This window comes from Aythya ferina, assembly GCF_964211825.1.
Source record: "Aythya ferina genome assembly, chromosome: Z".
In the NCBI taxonomy this organism is placed as follows: Eukaryota; Metazoa; Chordata; class Aves; order Anseriformes; family Anatidae; genus Aythya; species Aythya ferina.
In genome coordinates, this window is record NC_140299.1 from 32,429,253 (window position 1) to 32,442,744 (window position 13,492).

Sequence of the window (13,492 nt, forward strand, 5' to 3'; positions counted from 1 at the left end):
CGCAACAAAGCGTAAACAATCCAGAAGCTTCCTGGAAAGCATCAGTAACAATGTCTTGACCCAAGTGATAAGAAATCATTGAGGAGAATGCTCTGCTGGACCTTGTACTCACAAAGGATTTGGGGGGGATATGATAGCCAAAGGCAGTTCTGGCTGCAATGACCTTCAGATGACAGAGTTCAGGATCCTGAGAGGAAGGAGCAGAGAAGAAATAAAGGTAACAAATCTGAACTTCAAGAGAGCAAGCTTTGGCCTCTTCAAGGCTTTCCTTAAAAAAATCCCATAGGATAAAATCACGAAAGAAAGAATGGTCCAAGAAAGACTGTGGTGAACAACATATTCCTCTATGAGCGACAAACTACAAACTACAGAAAATAATTCCATTGCCCTCAGATTTTTTCCTATCAAAGTAATACATTACCAGTACAAACACTAATTTCAACCAGTGAAGACTATTGATTTCACTAGCTCAGCACAACACTCTTAACAAACTGTTCAAACACTTTCAAAGCAGTATCAAAGCATTTTACCAGTAGAAAAACACAACGATCACTTGCATACATTAAAAACTGTTATATGTAAAGAGAGATCTGCAGAAATGTGAATTAAGAAAGGAAGCAAAATGAATTATTTCATTTCAGTTAGTGGATAGGCACTTAAGAGGAAGATACAATATTAATGCAATTGTTTTAAATTTCCAGTGTGTTCTTAGCAGGAAAAATAAATCACAGATTTTGAAAGATGCACATAATTCACATCCTTACAATCTCAGTTCATCTAGAAAGACTTGAAATTCCTTGTCTCCATTTTGTGTCAATGAATTATCTCGTGGCAGTGTAACTAATTTCTTTGTGGTTGTTCTAGCATTATTTCTGTCTTGAAACAATTCTAGCATGTTACAACTTAATTTGTAAAACACTGAAGGATGCATCAGTTCATGAACATGCTCACTAGCAAGCTAAAAGATATTCTAAGAACTTCATCATTCATTGTATTCCTCTACAAATGCATGGTTCATACTGAAAAACATCCATTTTAGTAGCTATCTCTTTGTATTTGAGGCACAGTTAATTCTATCAATGGTGAAGTCCCTGGGTTATTTCTGAATTTTAGAGCACTCAGCTACATTTATGAGGTACAACATCTGCCTGAACTAATCATATGCAACACTCTTACAAGGATGTTTCTGTTTTAAACAAATAAAAGCACCATTTTCATACCTTTTTCCTTTTCACCAGTAGCTATATTTCCTTTGAAGGTGACAGTAGTTCTGCAAATGCATACTTGACATTTGTTCACTGTCTCCCAACCTATGCAGATTAGCTGAAACTAACATCATTCTTAATGAAACTATCATTCTTAATGAGTTGCTGGTGTATTGCTAGATGCTGAGAAATGTGTAAATAATCCAGGTACTCAGATCTTAACCCTGGCAAAAAAATTAGTTCAAGGAACCCAGAAAAGCAATAGTTTTAATCACTGTCACTCTAAATATCTAAATATTTTCTATAACTATAAACTTAATCCCGAAGTTCTGTTTCCTTGGACAGTATGAAGGTGTGTAGCATAAAGATTTATAACTGTTAATTAGTTTTCTTGCTTTCAATTTATTTATTCCTTTATTTAAAGCTGAAAGGCAATTTCAAACTGTGGTCACCAACATATATAAGAACGATACTTAGTCTTAGTCACTTTTAGTCTTTACCACTTATATTTATTTCTTTGCTAGTTAATGATTTCAAGTCTCTTTTCCTTGAAAATGTCAACATATATAATAACTATCATTAGTTATTCTTTAATTTTTGTGTTGTAATAAATTACATTCATATCAACCACATTTTTTTTCCACATTGAGGACTGGAGAAAATATTTATTTAATACTTTATTGACAGATGTCACCATCCATTTCCACTGAAACCAGATGAAGTTTTCTTTAAAGTTGTATTGAACAAATTTCAGGAAGAAAAAATAAATTTGCTTATCAGTTTAAGTAAAATCAATCTTCAAAAGGATCTACTTCAACTAATAAACTTGTATATACCAAATAAACTCATATGTTTTAACACTCTACTGTTTACTTAACCTTTAAATACATTCAATAATGTAATTCAAAAAAAACATACCTATATTAATGAACGTAATGTCAGACAAAAATCATAAGTGTCTGTGACAACAGTGACTGATATTTTCAGCCTTGAAGATCTACCCACCAATAAAGATTAACATGAAGGAAAGAATATCACATATTCCAAATCAAGTTCTGAGATCTCTCTCAGAGAGATTTATTAAATACAATTAAATTAAATATATTGTTTAATTATATCATACTTTGAATGTGTCAGGAACTTTTAGTCCCTCTCAGAAACCTATTCATCAAATATGTTACAGTTAAACAACAACAACAACAACAAAATATGAATAATGAAAGATGTAGTAGGCAGCATTTTTCTTCTACTAAAATTTAGCTTTTATAAAGGAAGCTGTGCTTATCCCATAGGATAAGCAAAATAGTATCCCATGTCTCTTTTAAAACAGCTTGAATTGAAAAAGGCAGAGTTACACCTTTCTTCACCTTAATGAGCATTTGTGGACTGTGAAGTTGTTTTGGTTAATGTGAGCTTAATTACTGTTCTGGAGTAATTATACATCAGATATTTCCACATTTGTGTGGAAGCAGGGGAGGTGAAAATTGTTTTGTCAACACCTGGTGGTTACAAAGCATTCTCTTTTTCTTTCTTTTCTTGTAGAAAAGACTTGGGGGGAAAAAAAATAATGTGAAGTAATTTTTTTAAGCTTCAGTGGATATAAATTTTCCTTCAGATATTTTAACAGACAAATGTTTAATTTCTCCATGTGCAAGACAGTGAGATAACGGAAGACATTTTAACTGCAGAGGAATGACCACCTGGTTCCCAGTCGTTCTGTCTTATAATCCCTGCGCATCTGTTATAATGCGCATCTGTTTCTCCTAGTTTACACTATTTATTTTTCTTGTGCTTGCTTTTCTTCAGAAGAAAATGATTTTCTTAATTTTCATGAAGAAAAGCTTTACTCTCTCTGAATCAGCATTGTGCATTAAAATACTTTTTAAAACAAACAAACAAACAAACAAAAAAAACAACAAAGTGTTTACATTAAATTGGCAATTGGCTAACAGGCAGGGCTCAAAGGGTTATGGCAAATGGGGCTGCGTCAGGCTGGCAGGCGGTCACCAGTGGGGTCCCTCAAGGCTCCATTTTAGGGCCGGTACTTTTCAATATTTTTATTAACGATCTGGATGTAGGAATAGAAGGTATTTTGAGCAAGTTTGCTGATGACACCAAACTTGGAGGAGTTGTGGACTCAAATGAGGGTGGAAAGGCCTTGCAGAGGGATCTGGATAGGTTGGAGAGCTGGGCGATCACCAACCGCATGAAGTTCAATAAGAGCAAGTGCCGGGTCCTGCACCTGGGACGGGGAAACCCTGGCTGCACGTACAGACTGGGCGATGAGATGCTGGAGAGCAGCCTAGAAGAGAGGGATCTGGGGGTCGTGGTAGACAGCAAGTTGAATATGAGCCAGCAGTGTGACCTGGCAGCCAGGAGGGCCAACCGTGTCCTGGGGTGCATCAAGCACGGCATCGCTAGTAGGTCAAGGGAGGTGATTGTCCCGCTCTACTCTGCGCTGGTGCGGCCTCACCTCGAGTACTGTGTGCAGGTCTGGGCACCACAGTATAAAAAGGACATGAAACTGTTGGAGAGTGTCCAGAGGAGGGCTACGAAGATGGTGAAAGGCCTGGAGGGGAAGACGTACGAAGAACGGCTGAGGTCACTGGGCCTGTTCAGCCTGGAGAAGAGGAGGCTGAGGGGAGACCTCATCACAGTCTACAACTTCCTCGTAAGGGGGTGTCGAGAGGCAGGAGACCTTTTCTCCATTAACACCAGTGACAGGACCCACGGGAACGGGGTTAAGCTGAGGCAGGGGAAATTTAGGCTTGACATCAGGAGGGGGTTCTTCACAGAGAGGGTGGTTGCACACTGGATCAGGCTCCCCAGGGAAGTGGTCACTGCACCGAGCCTGTCTGAATTTAAGAAGAGATTGGACTGTGCACTTAGGCACATGGTCTGAACTTTTGGGTAGACCTGTGCGGTGTCAAGAGTTGGACTTGATGATCCTTAAAGGTCCCTTCCAACTCAGGATATTCTATGATTCTATGATTCTATGAAATTTCCCACTTACATAGTTGTGGAATTCTGTGGCTGGTTAGTTTAGGCTTAGGTTAGTTGCTTTTAATAGGTTTGATCAAAGAGTAACTAAATGTTTAAATTACAGTTTCATCCTATCTTAATCTCAAGACCTCCCCCTTCCCCCCAAGCATTTGCATTTTTCTTAATGATAAAATTTGAACTCACAATACAATTGTGGAAATAGAACTCTCTAGACTCTCTTTTGAATTACTGAGTTTCAAAAGCTACTGGCTTTATTTCAGTGATTTTATTTGTTATTGTATATTAAGACTGCTGTTGTTTCATTCATAAACACTCCAAAAGAGTTCAAAATAAAAACAGAAGGGAAAATGTTATGTTTGGGGGGGAAGTGACAGGGAGATTAGGGAAACCTTCCATACTAGATCTAGTCCTGAAAATAGTCATTTATAATGAAAATACCTAGATACTATTTATAGTTTTGTTTCAGCCTGGACAATATTAGCAGGAACATTATGCATGGGAGTCACACAGCTTTACACTCTAGAATACCCACAAACTACCAAGGCATAATTTATTTTTATGAGCTTCAGTTTCAAAAGATTTTTATGAACTTAATGACTTGGGAAATTATTATGGGAAACAATAATTCAGATCTGACCTTTTCTGAGCTACCTGTTATTTAATTGGTTTAGCTAGTAATGTCTTTAATTGAATTTGTCAGCAACAAAAATATGTATGCTATCAGCTGCTTACTTACATTTTATAATTATTATTACTATCTCAGATAAATATTTAAGCAAGTGAAGAAAGAGAGGGAGTAGAACAAATTCACCTACAATAACTCAAAGGGAAAAGTACTCAAAATAATTCAAAGGAAAAGTCAGTGGAAAAGTAGTAATACACACTGTTTCTTTGAAATACACCTCTGAATTAGCAGAAATTGCAGCAAGTTTTATGTCATTTAGAGAAAACATCAGAAATTTTACATCAAATAATGTATGTTGCCTATAAATATAACAAAAAACATAACATAAATACTCTATATTGTGTTATTTCCTTAGGCAGAGCTTCATGACAGAAGCATGAAAAACAGACAAATCATTGGTAAATTTGCTGAGGATGCACATTTTCCATGTCACCAACATAGACTTTAAACAGAGCCAGTCCCAGTACTGACCCCTGAGGAACACCACTTATTACTGGACACGGAGCCGATGACTGCAACACTTTCAGTGCAAAAGGAATCCAGCAAGTTCCTTACCCACTGAGTGGTCCATCCATCAAATCCATGTCTCTCCAATCTAGAGGCAAGGATATCATGCAGGACAGTGTCAAATGCTTTTCACAAGTCCAAGTAGATGGTGTCAGTTGATCTTCCCTTACCCCTTAGTTCTTTTTCTCCATAATTTCTCCACTTAATTAAGTGGTAAAGTGACATTTGTGCTGATATAAGAGGCTAAATGAAATGGATTTTTTTAACCACAATTAAAGTACTGCCAGCTGTGTGGGGAATGATGATTATTTTTTTCCACAATGTACAATTTTGATCCACAAGACCTATTTTTAATTTGAGGTACAGTTGACTCTACAGACATCTGGGCATTGACCCTGTGAAGGGTCAATGTGCAAGATGTGAATCATTGTCATAAGACATAATTGTTTTGTAATCTGGTTCTTTATCTTCAGCATTTGAACTCACTCCACCAACACATTTCAGAGAACTAAATAGCTGTCAAGTTAATGTTCAAACTCAACCAATCTAGACTGGCTTCAGAAATATGGCATAGAGGTTAAAGCTGTAATTTTGGATTGCTATGCTATAAAACTGCCAGTGCTAGAATTTTAATACATTAATTTAATACTCACGTATTATTACTCATAATATAATTTTTATCAAAATAACCTTACAAATATTATTCTTTAACCCTATGATCAACAAAGATAAAATATTGCATCTTATTTGCTTATATGTACACTTTCCAAATTTTTAATAAACTACAAGACATTTATTTTAAATCATGACGATATATTTTCTCCCTTTAGAAGTACCTCAATTATCATTAAAATTTATGTTCATTTAAGTTTACACATGCAGGAGATCTGCAGGATATGAAGTTTGCTTAATTCAGAATGATTTTTTCCATAACATTTGAAATAGACAATATATGGATATTGAAAATTGTATTTCACTGTATATCTAACATTAAATTAGGAATTATAAAAGTGAATTATAAAACAAAGCTAAAATAATAAAAACTTTGGTATAAGTTGGAGTCATGCATTTATTTATTTCTAGTATTTTCTTCCCATTCTCTTTTTATTATAATTGATTAATTCAAATAAATTTCTTGTGAATGATAAAGAGACAGGAAATTATAAGAAAATACCTTTATTCAAGATTTACTGTCTCAAAAGAAAATAGCAGCTGTCTCTTGGGGATAAGTGTGAAATAACAGGGATAAGTGTGAAATGTAAATAATAATTTTAACTTCACATTTAATCAAATAAACACTTGTTGAAAAGGCCAAGTTTATATTTTAGTTTAAGAATGTGAACAGGATTTAAGAACATGCTTTTTTAATTTGGGCAAAATACATTACTGCATGGAAATTATTTAGAATTTCATAGTAGGAGTAAAGAGGGGATAATCCTATTACTTTCAATTAAAGTAATTTATATTTTATCTAAGTAAATTAGAGGATGACCAGATGGCATGATTATATCATACTTTAATCTGCTACTGATTTTTCCAAGGGAAGAAAAAAATCTTTCAATTTTATCTTTCAATATTTAAATGGAATTTTATTGTTAATAATCACTCAAATAAATAGACACTGCTTGTGGGAAATCACTTTTGTTTTCAGATAAAAATGTAGTAGATGACATTATATCTCAATCGGTATCACAATCAGAAGCCATTCAGAAGACTAACACAATAACATACTCAGGACTGGGTGATCTTTATATTTTAATATCACATATGATTTAGTGTGTTTATTTTTTTAAATTATGAGAACATAAAATAATGAGAACATAAAAGAAGTAAAGAATAAGAATTCATGCTACATTTTAGCATCTTAGCTCTGTAACTGATGCACTCCATATAATGCCAATTTTTGTTTTCACATAATAAGGATGTACAACTGAAGTTGTAAAACTCTTATTCTGGTTTTATTAATGAATGGATATATACACGTTAAAAAAAAAAAAAAAAAAGTGTTTGTCTCAACAAAAGCCATATGACATCTCACTGAAAGATCAAGATATGTATTTTTTTAGTACTCAAGCTCCAGTAGTAACATTAGCTCTGAGTCTGTAGCAAAATAAAATGAGTATGAAATATTAAGGATGGTTAAACATCTGGAGAACAGGAAAAAATAATTATAATACATAAAACCAGAAAACAACAGTCTTGATTATCTGAATTGTGAGTTAAACAATGACTAGTCCAGTGACTACTGGGCTGCTCATTACTCAGAATTGTTCTAACATATAGAAACGTGGCCACCACAATCGCTCCTGTTATTTTTGCTGAGTCTAAAAGTAAAAAAATTTTAAAAATCTCTTTTAGAAAGCACACTTGCCCCTAAAAAATTTATATAAATTAGACTGTTGTACATGTTATTAGTTTGTTGCCAAGATCAGCTGAGCTCATAAATTCATAAATTATATAAACATAATAAAATAATTTTAATAAATATGAAATATTTATAAACATATATTTATACATATATATGTTTATATATAAACATAACATTTACTCAGTCAGGGAACACAGTCACTTCTTAGATCTATTTGTTTTTCTTGTATTCAGGAAAAGAAAAGCCTTTATCCAGTTGTTATACTATAGTGGTGGTAGTGAGGGGTAGGGGATGGGGTGGGGTGAAACCTATGAAGATAAAAGTCAGTATCAAAGATTGCTGAGGGATGCAAGCTCTGTGTAAATAATTACAGTTATCACCCGATTTCCAGACATACAGAGGCTTAGGATTTCTGGAAAGTAGGCACTGAGTACATTTGAACATGTGCTGTTTATATGATATAAAGGTGAAATTGTAAATATAGATTAAATCTGATACAACTCAGAGTTCCTACGCAACAAGTTAATTGTAGCCTTAAAATTTTGGGGTTTTCCAAGAAAACAAGGAAGACAATTCTCAAGTTTTGTTACACAGACACAGTAAACTCTAAAAGGATAGTATTTTACCAATTAAATCTGAAATGACATTTTAACTGATAAAAAAAATATCTAAATCAACTTACCACCTCACCACAGTGTCCACACAGAAAAATCAATGACTGGAGGATGAAAAGTGTAAGACTCTTCAAGTTTTCCCTGGGAAAAAAAAAATAAATATATATATATATATATATATATATAAAGTATAATTTGCATATCTGTAGTGATACCAATTGATCCAATTGAAATATAAGAACACTGAAAAGGAATATGGACTGGGAAGCTTCTGACAGTGCAAAGCCTCTTTTGTTAAGTGATCTTGATAAGACAATAATAAGGTCTATTTTCCACTATATAGAGTGTAAGGAGGTGAAAGTAGAAACTTGGAGATGCCTGCAAGAGTTGTATTTCCAGCTACTGCTCCAAAATAATTGCTAGCAAACAAGAATTTCTTGCTCTCATGTATCCTCAGAATACACCAAAACAAATCTAAATTCAAATATATTTTTTTCTTTAGATTATGATTTTAGACGTGTATATAGAATTGCAATAAGATAATAATAAAGACAAAATAACTAGATATTATAGATACTGTGTTATGTGTTTGCTCTCATGACTGTGTCACTGGAATCAAAAGTACTAGGGCTAGTAAAGAAATAATTTGCAGGTTTTAAGAAATCTACACAAGGCACATCACATTTCTATGTCAGGGAACAAATCAAAGAGAAAGTCAAACAAAACTTACAACCCCCCATCCCACCCCGCTTCTCTTTTACATTACATACATTCTATGCAGACAGAATCATACAATCTTTCTGTGCAAGTAGAATCATAGAATCACAGAATCATAGAATCATGGAATCATAGGGTTGGAAAGGACTTTAAAGACCATCTAGTTCCAAACCCCCTGCCATAGGCAGGGATGTCACCCACTAGATCAAGTTGGCCAGGGTCTCATTTAACCTGGTTTTGAAACATTCTATGATGTTCAAGATGGTTTGAAGTACAAGATAGTTTGAAAGCAGAAAAAAAAATATATTAATTTCTATAACAAGATCCAGGATTTAATAAAGCTGACAGTATGGTCTCCTTGTGTCTGTTGCCTCCACACTGACATTTGAGGTCCCCCTTCTTCACAGTCTTAAGTCTAACTTGATTAATTCATTGATTTTTCAATCCGGTATCACCAGATAAACAGAAACAGTTTCATCTTCTTGAAATCTGAAACCTTTTAGCAACTTTTAAATGTTATTAAAGAGGTAACATAATTACTTCAAAATGTGATCTAATCATTTGAATGTCAAACCGCAGGTTAAAACTATAACATACTCAGGCAATTGAATAATTGTAATTTCCTTCAAAATTATCACTTAAAATTTAATTTCTCTTTCTTTTTCTTATTTAACAATTAAAAGATTTTTGTGTGCGTTTGTGTATTAATCATATTTATTATGCATTTTTTCTTAAAAGTTGGCTACTTTTTTTTTTTTTCCTAGTGAACCATAATTTGGAAAAAAAGAAAATAATATATATATATATATAAATCCAAGACCCATGCTTAGTTACACTAATTTTATCTAAAAGTAAGAAAAATTAAAACTTTTTTTTTTTTCTATATCTTAAATAAAAATATTCCCTTCCTGGAATTATAATTGTAAAAATGTTTTGGTATAAAACAAACAAACAAACAAAAAACAACAAATCACCTTGGCAACATGCATCTATTCATATAAAAGTTCCTGATAATAAATTTATGTTTATACCATTTTTATTTTGCACAGGAATAACAGGTTCATTTACAAAATTCAATTAAATAAAAAAAAATAAATAAAAATTCTGTTAAACAAATCATTAATTTCCATTATACACTTTGAAATATACATAATTTTTCATTTTAAATTAAAAAAATTCAATTTTGCTTTTAGTATGTTGAGGTAAGAATATCTGCATTTTATCTCTGAAGACTTTTTTTTTTTTTTTTTGTCAAAGTGTATTTTATTGAATCACCGTCTAACAACATTGTTCATAATTCTCAATAATTCTGATTTATAAATTTGCAGTTACCAGAAATTAGGCCGTTAATTACTAACATTGCAATTAATTTTAATTTTACTAGTAAAAAATTAAGTATTTCCAAGAGGAATGAAGTTCTGAAATGTTCTTCAGGATAGGATGAACTGAGTTAAAAGTAGCTACTTTTCTAATAGCATTTTTTTTTCTTCTTTTATTCCCTTTCTTTTTCTCTTTTAATTCCTTTCATTTTGTTTGTTTGCCTGTTTGTTTGTTACTAGAAAGTTTAAGGGCAAAGCACTAAGTGACAAAGTGACAAAGACTTTCAATGTATTTGTAGTATGATTATATTTAGGAATATGAATGATGATATCAAAAAAAAAATGCATATTCTAAAGCTTACTTCAGTCTTACCCTATGGTTCTAAATATATCTCACAATTCCAGAGTGGTGCCAAGTGCCGCATTGAATCAGTAAAGATACCTTCCTGACCTTAGGTGACCAGAACACAGTACACCAAAAGCCAAAACTGAAACCAAATTTGAAAAAAAAAAAAATAAAAAAAAAATCAATGTCTGTCTTGAATGTTACAGATATTTCATTTTTGAAAGATTCCTTCTCCTACTTTCTTGTTATAATATTTTAATAAACCACTCAAAACTCTTATAGTCTTCTTTACTATTGGAGGTGCAATAAGTAAACTGGAAAGGTGTGAACTTCATCTCAAAAGATGCCAAAATGTACAGAAGTGTTGATCCTGTGTGTTACTCTCTCTCACTTATTGAGGAAGATCTCATTATTCTGAATTAATGTCTGTGTTTGTAGACTTATTTTTTATTTATTTTACTTTTTATTTATTTTTATATATATATTTTTTTTCTGTAAGTAAAGAACTGTAAAGAATTATGAACTGCAAGAGAATTTATCACTGTATCTGGAGCATTTATTTAAGGTGATTTTGCAATGACTTCAGATTTGGTGAAACGCAGTTGTATATGACAATGGAATGAGTCAGTCATTTTGAAGGTAGGAATATTTCAATGTCAGCTATGTTTTCCAGTCACATTTGAAATGGAATGAATAAAAATATGCAAATAATGAAGGATATATCTTGTCAGTGCTGGAGGCTGAATGACAGCGTAGAAATTACTACTTTGAATGTGTAGTTCTTCATAATATAGCATTGCTGTGCATATGACAGAGATTTATTAAGGTGACTATAAACATTTCTTTTATACTTTTTTTTTTTTTTTTTTTGCCTAGGTTGTTTAGTTGATAGTCACATAATAGTCCTAACAATGCAATATGGACTCAGAAAACACCTTATTGCCCCTTTTCATAAACACACAGAGATATAAAATAAATCCTTCTTATATCAGTACCTCTTGTTACTTTAAACAAAGTATTTGTGTTAAGTATTCATACTAAACTTGATTACTCCAAGTACACAGGTTTGCATCATGATCATTTGAAAATTATCAACTTGCTCAGTTCACCACTACTGAAAAATTTTCATGTTCAAATAATTTCCCTTTTTGTTCTCCCTCCCTCCCTCCCTCCCTCCCTCCCTCCCTCCCTCCCTCCCTCCCTCCCTTCCTTCCTTCCTTCCTTCCTTCCTTCCTTCCTTCCTTCCTTCCTTCCTTCCTCTTTTTTCTTTTACAAGACTAACTTTACTAAGATTAACGTTTTTACTAACTTTTACAAGACTAACTTTATTCCTTATTTAGGGAAATATTCCCTATTGTCTTGGGTATAATTTATTTATTTATTTATTTATTTATTTTTCTCAGGTACTATTTTTTTTTTTACCTATCCTTGTATGGCTTTCTTCCATTATTACTTGATTTCCTTTAATATTTTCAGTGTTAAACCTCATTCAGTTGTCATTCCAGTACTATCAAAGTATATTGGCCTACCTATGAGTCTAAATCATGAGTCAACAAAAGCAAAAAAATATCAACATAAAGACCAACAGCACATCTGAACATTGTAAGGGAGCTCTGGAAAGTCTATTTTGTTTTCCAAACTTGCAGAAATAGAAGAAAACTCCATTATTTAATATATGACCATTGTTCATTAAAAAAAAAAAAAAAAAAAAAAAAAAAAAACAGACAAAAAACAAATCACCAAACTTCCAAGAAAAAGAATGTTGGACTGAAAAGCTATAAATACCAAGAAGATAATATTGCAACATCCCCCCCCCCCCAAAAGATGATTGGCAGTCCATGCTTCATGGGGAAAAAAAAAAAAAAGTTTTATTTTTAAATGCTCCTTCTCCCCAAAAAGCTCTTGTGCCTCTACAATATTTCTTTTTACTGCATCTAAGTTTACAATATATGAAAGCAAATCACAGAATTTCCAGGTTGGAAAAGACCTCAAGATCATCGAGTCCAACCTCTGACCTAACGCTAGCAGTCCCCACTAAACCATATCCCTAAGTTCTACATCTAAACGTCTTTTGAAGACTTCCAGGGATGGTGACTCCACCACTTCCCTGGGCAGCCTGTTCTAGTGCCTCACAACCCTTTCAGTAAAGAAGTTCTTCCTAACATCCAACCTAAAACTCCCCTGGCTCAACTTAAGCCCATTCCCCCTCGTCCTGTCACCAGGCACGTGGGAGAACAGACCAACCCCCACCTCGCTACAGCCTCCCTTGAGGTACCTATAGAGAGCGATAAGGTTGCCCCTGAGCCTCCTCTTCTCCAGGCTGAACAAGCCCAGCTCTCTCAGCCGCTCCTCGTAGGACTTGTTCTCCAGGCCCCTCACCAGCTTCGTTGCCCTTCTCTGCACCCGCTCAAGCACCTCGATGTCCTTCTTGTAGCGAGGGGCCCAAAACTGAACACAATACTCGAGGTGCGGCCTCACCAGAGCTGAGTACAGGGGGACGATCACCTCCCTAGCCCTGCTGGTCACACTGTTCCTGATACAAGCCAGGATGCCGTTGGCCTTCTTGGCCACCTGAGCACACTGCTGGCTCATATTCAGCCGACTATCAACCATCACTCCCAGGTCCTTCTCTGCCTGGCAGCTTTCCAACCACTCCTCTCCCAGCCTATAGCTCTGCTTGGGGTTATTGCGCCCCAGGTGCAGGACCCGGCACTTGGCCTTGTTAAAC

The 13,492-nt window shown here is 34.1% G+C and overlaps 1 protein-coding gene across 15 annotated transcripts in view; it reads right to left on the bottom strand.

The window, feature by feature from the left end:
* The window catches only part of PTPRD (protein tyrosine phosphatase receptor type D), a 1,303,784-nt gene that overhangs the window by 1,019,305 nt on the left and 270,987 nt on the right, over positions 1-13,492 (bottom strand). For all 15 annotated transcript variants that reach the window (XM_084505446.1, XM_084505445.1, XM_084505434.1 and 12 more), the window contains exon 3: positions 8,451-8,523. The gene's annotated coding sequence lies outside the window, so the exon portion shown is untranslated. The remainder of the gene's footprint in view (positions 1-8,450; positions 8,524-13,492) is intronic.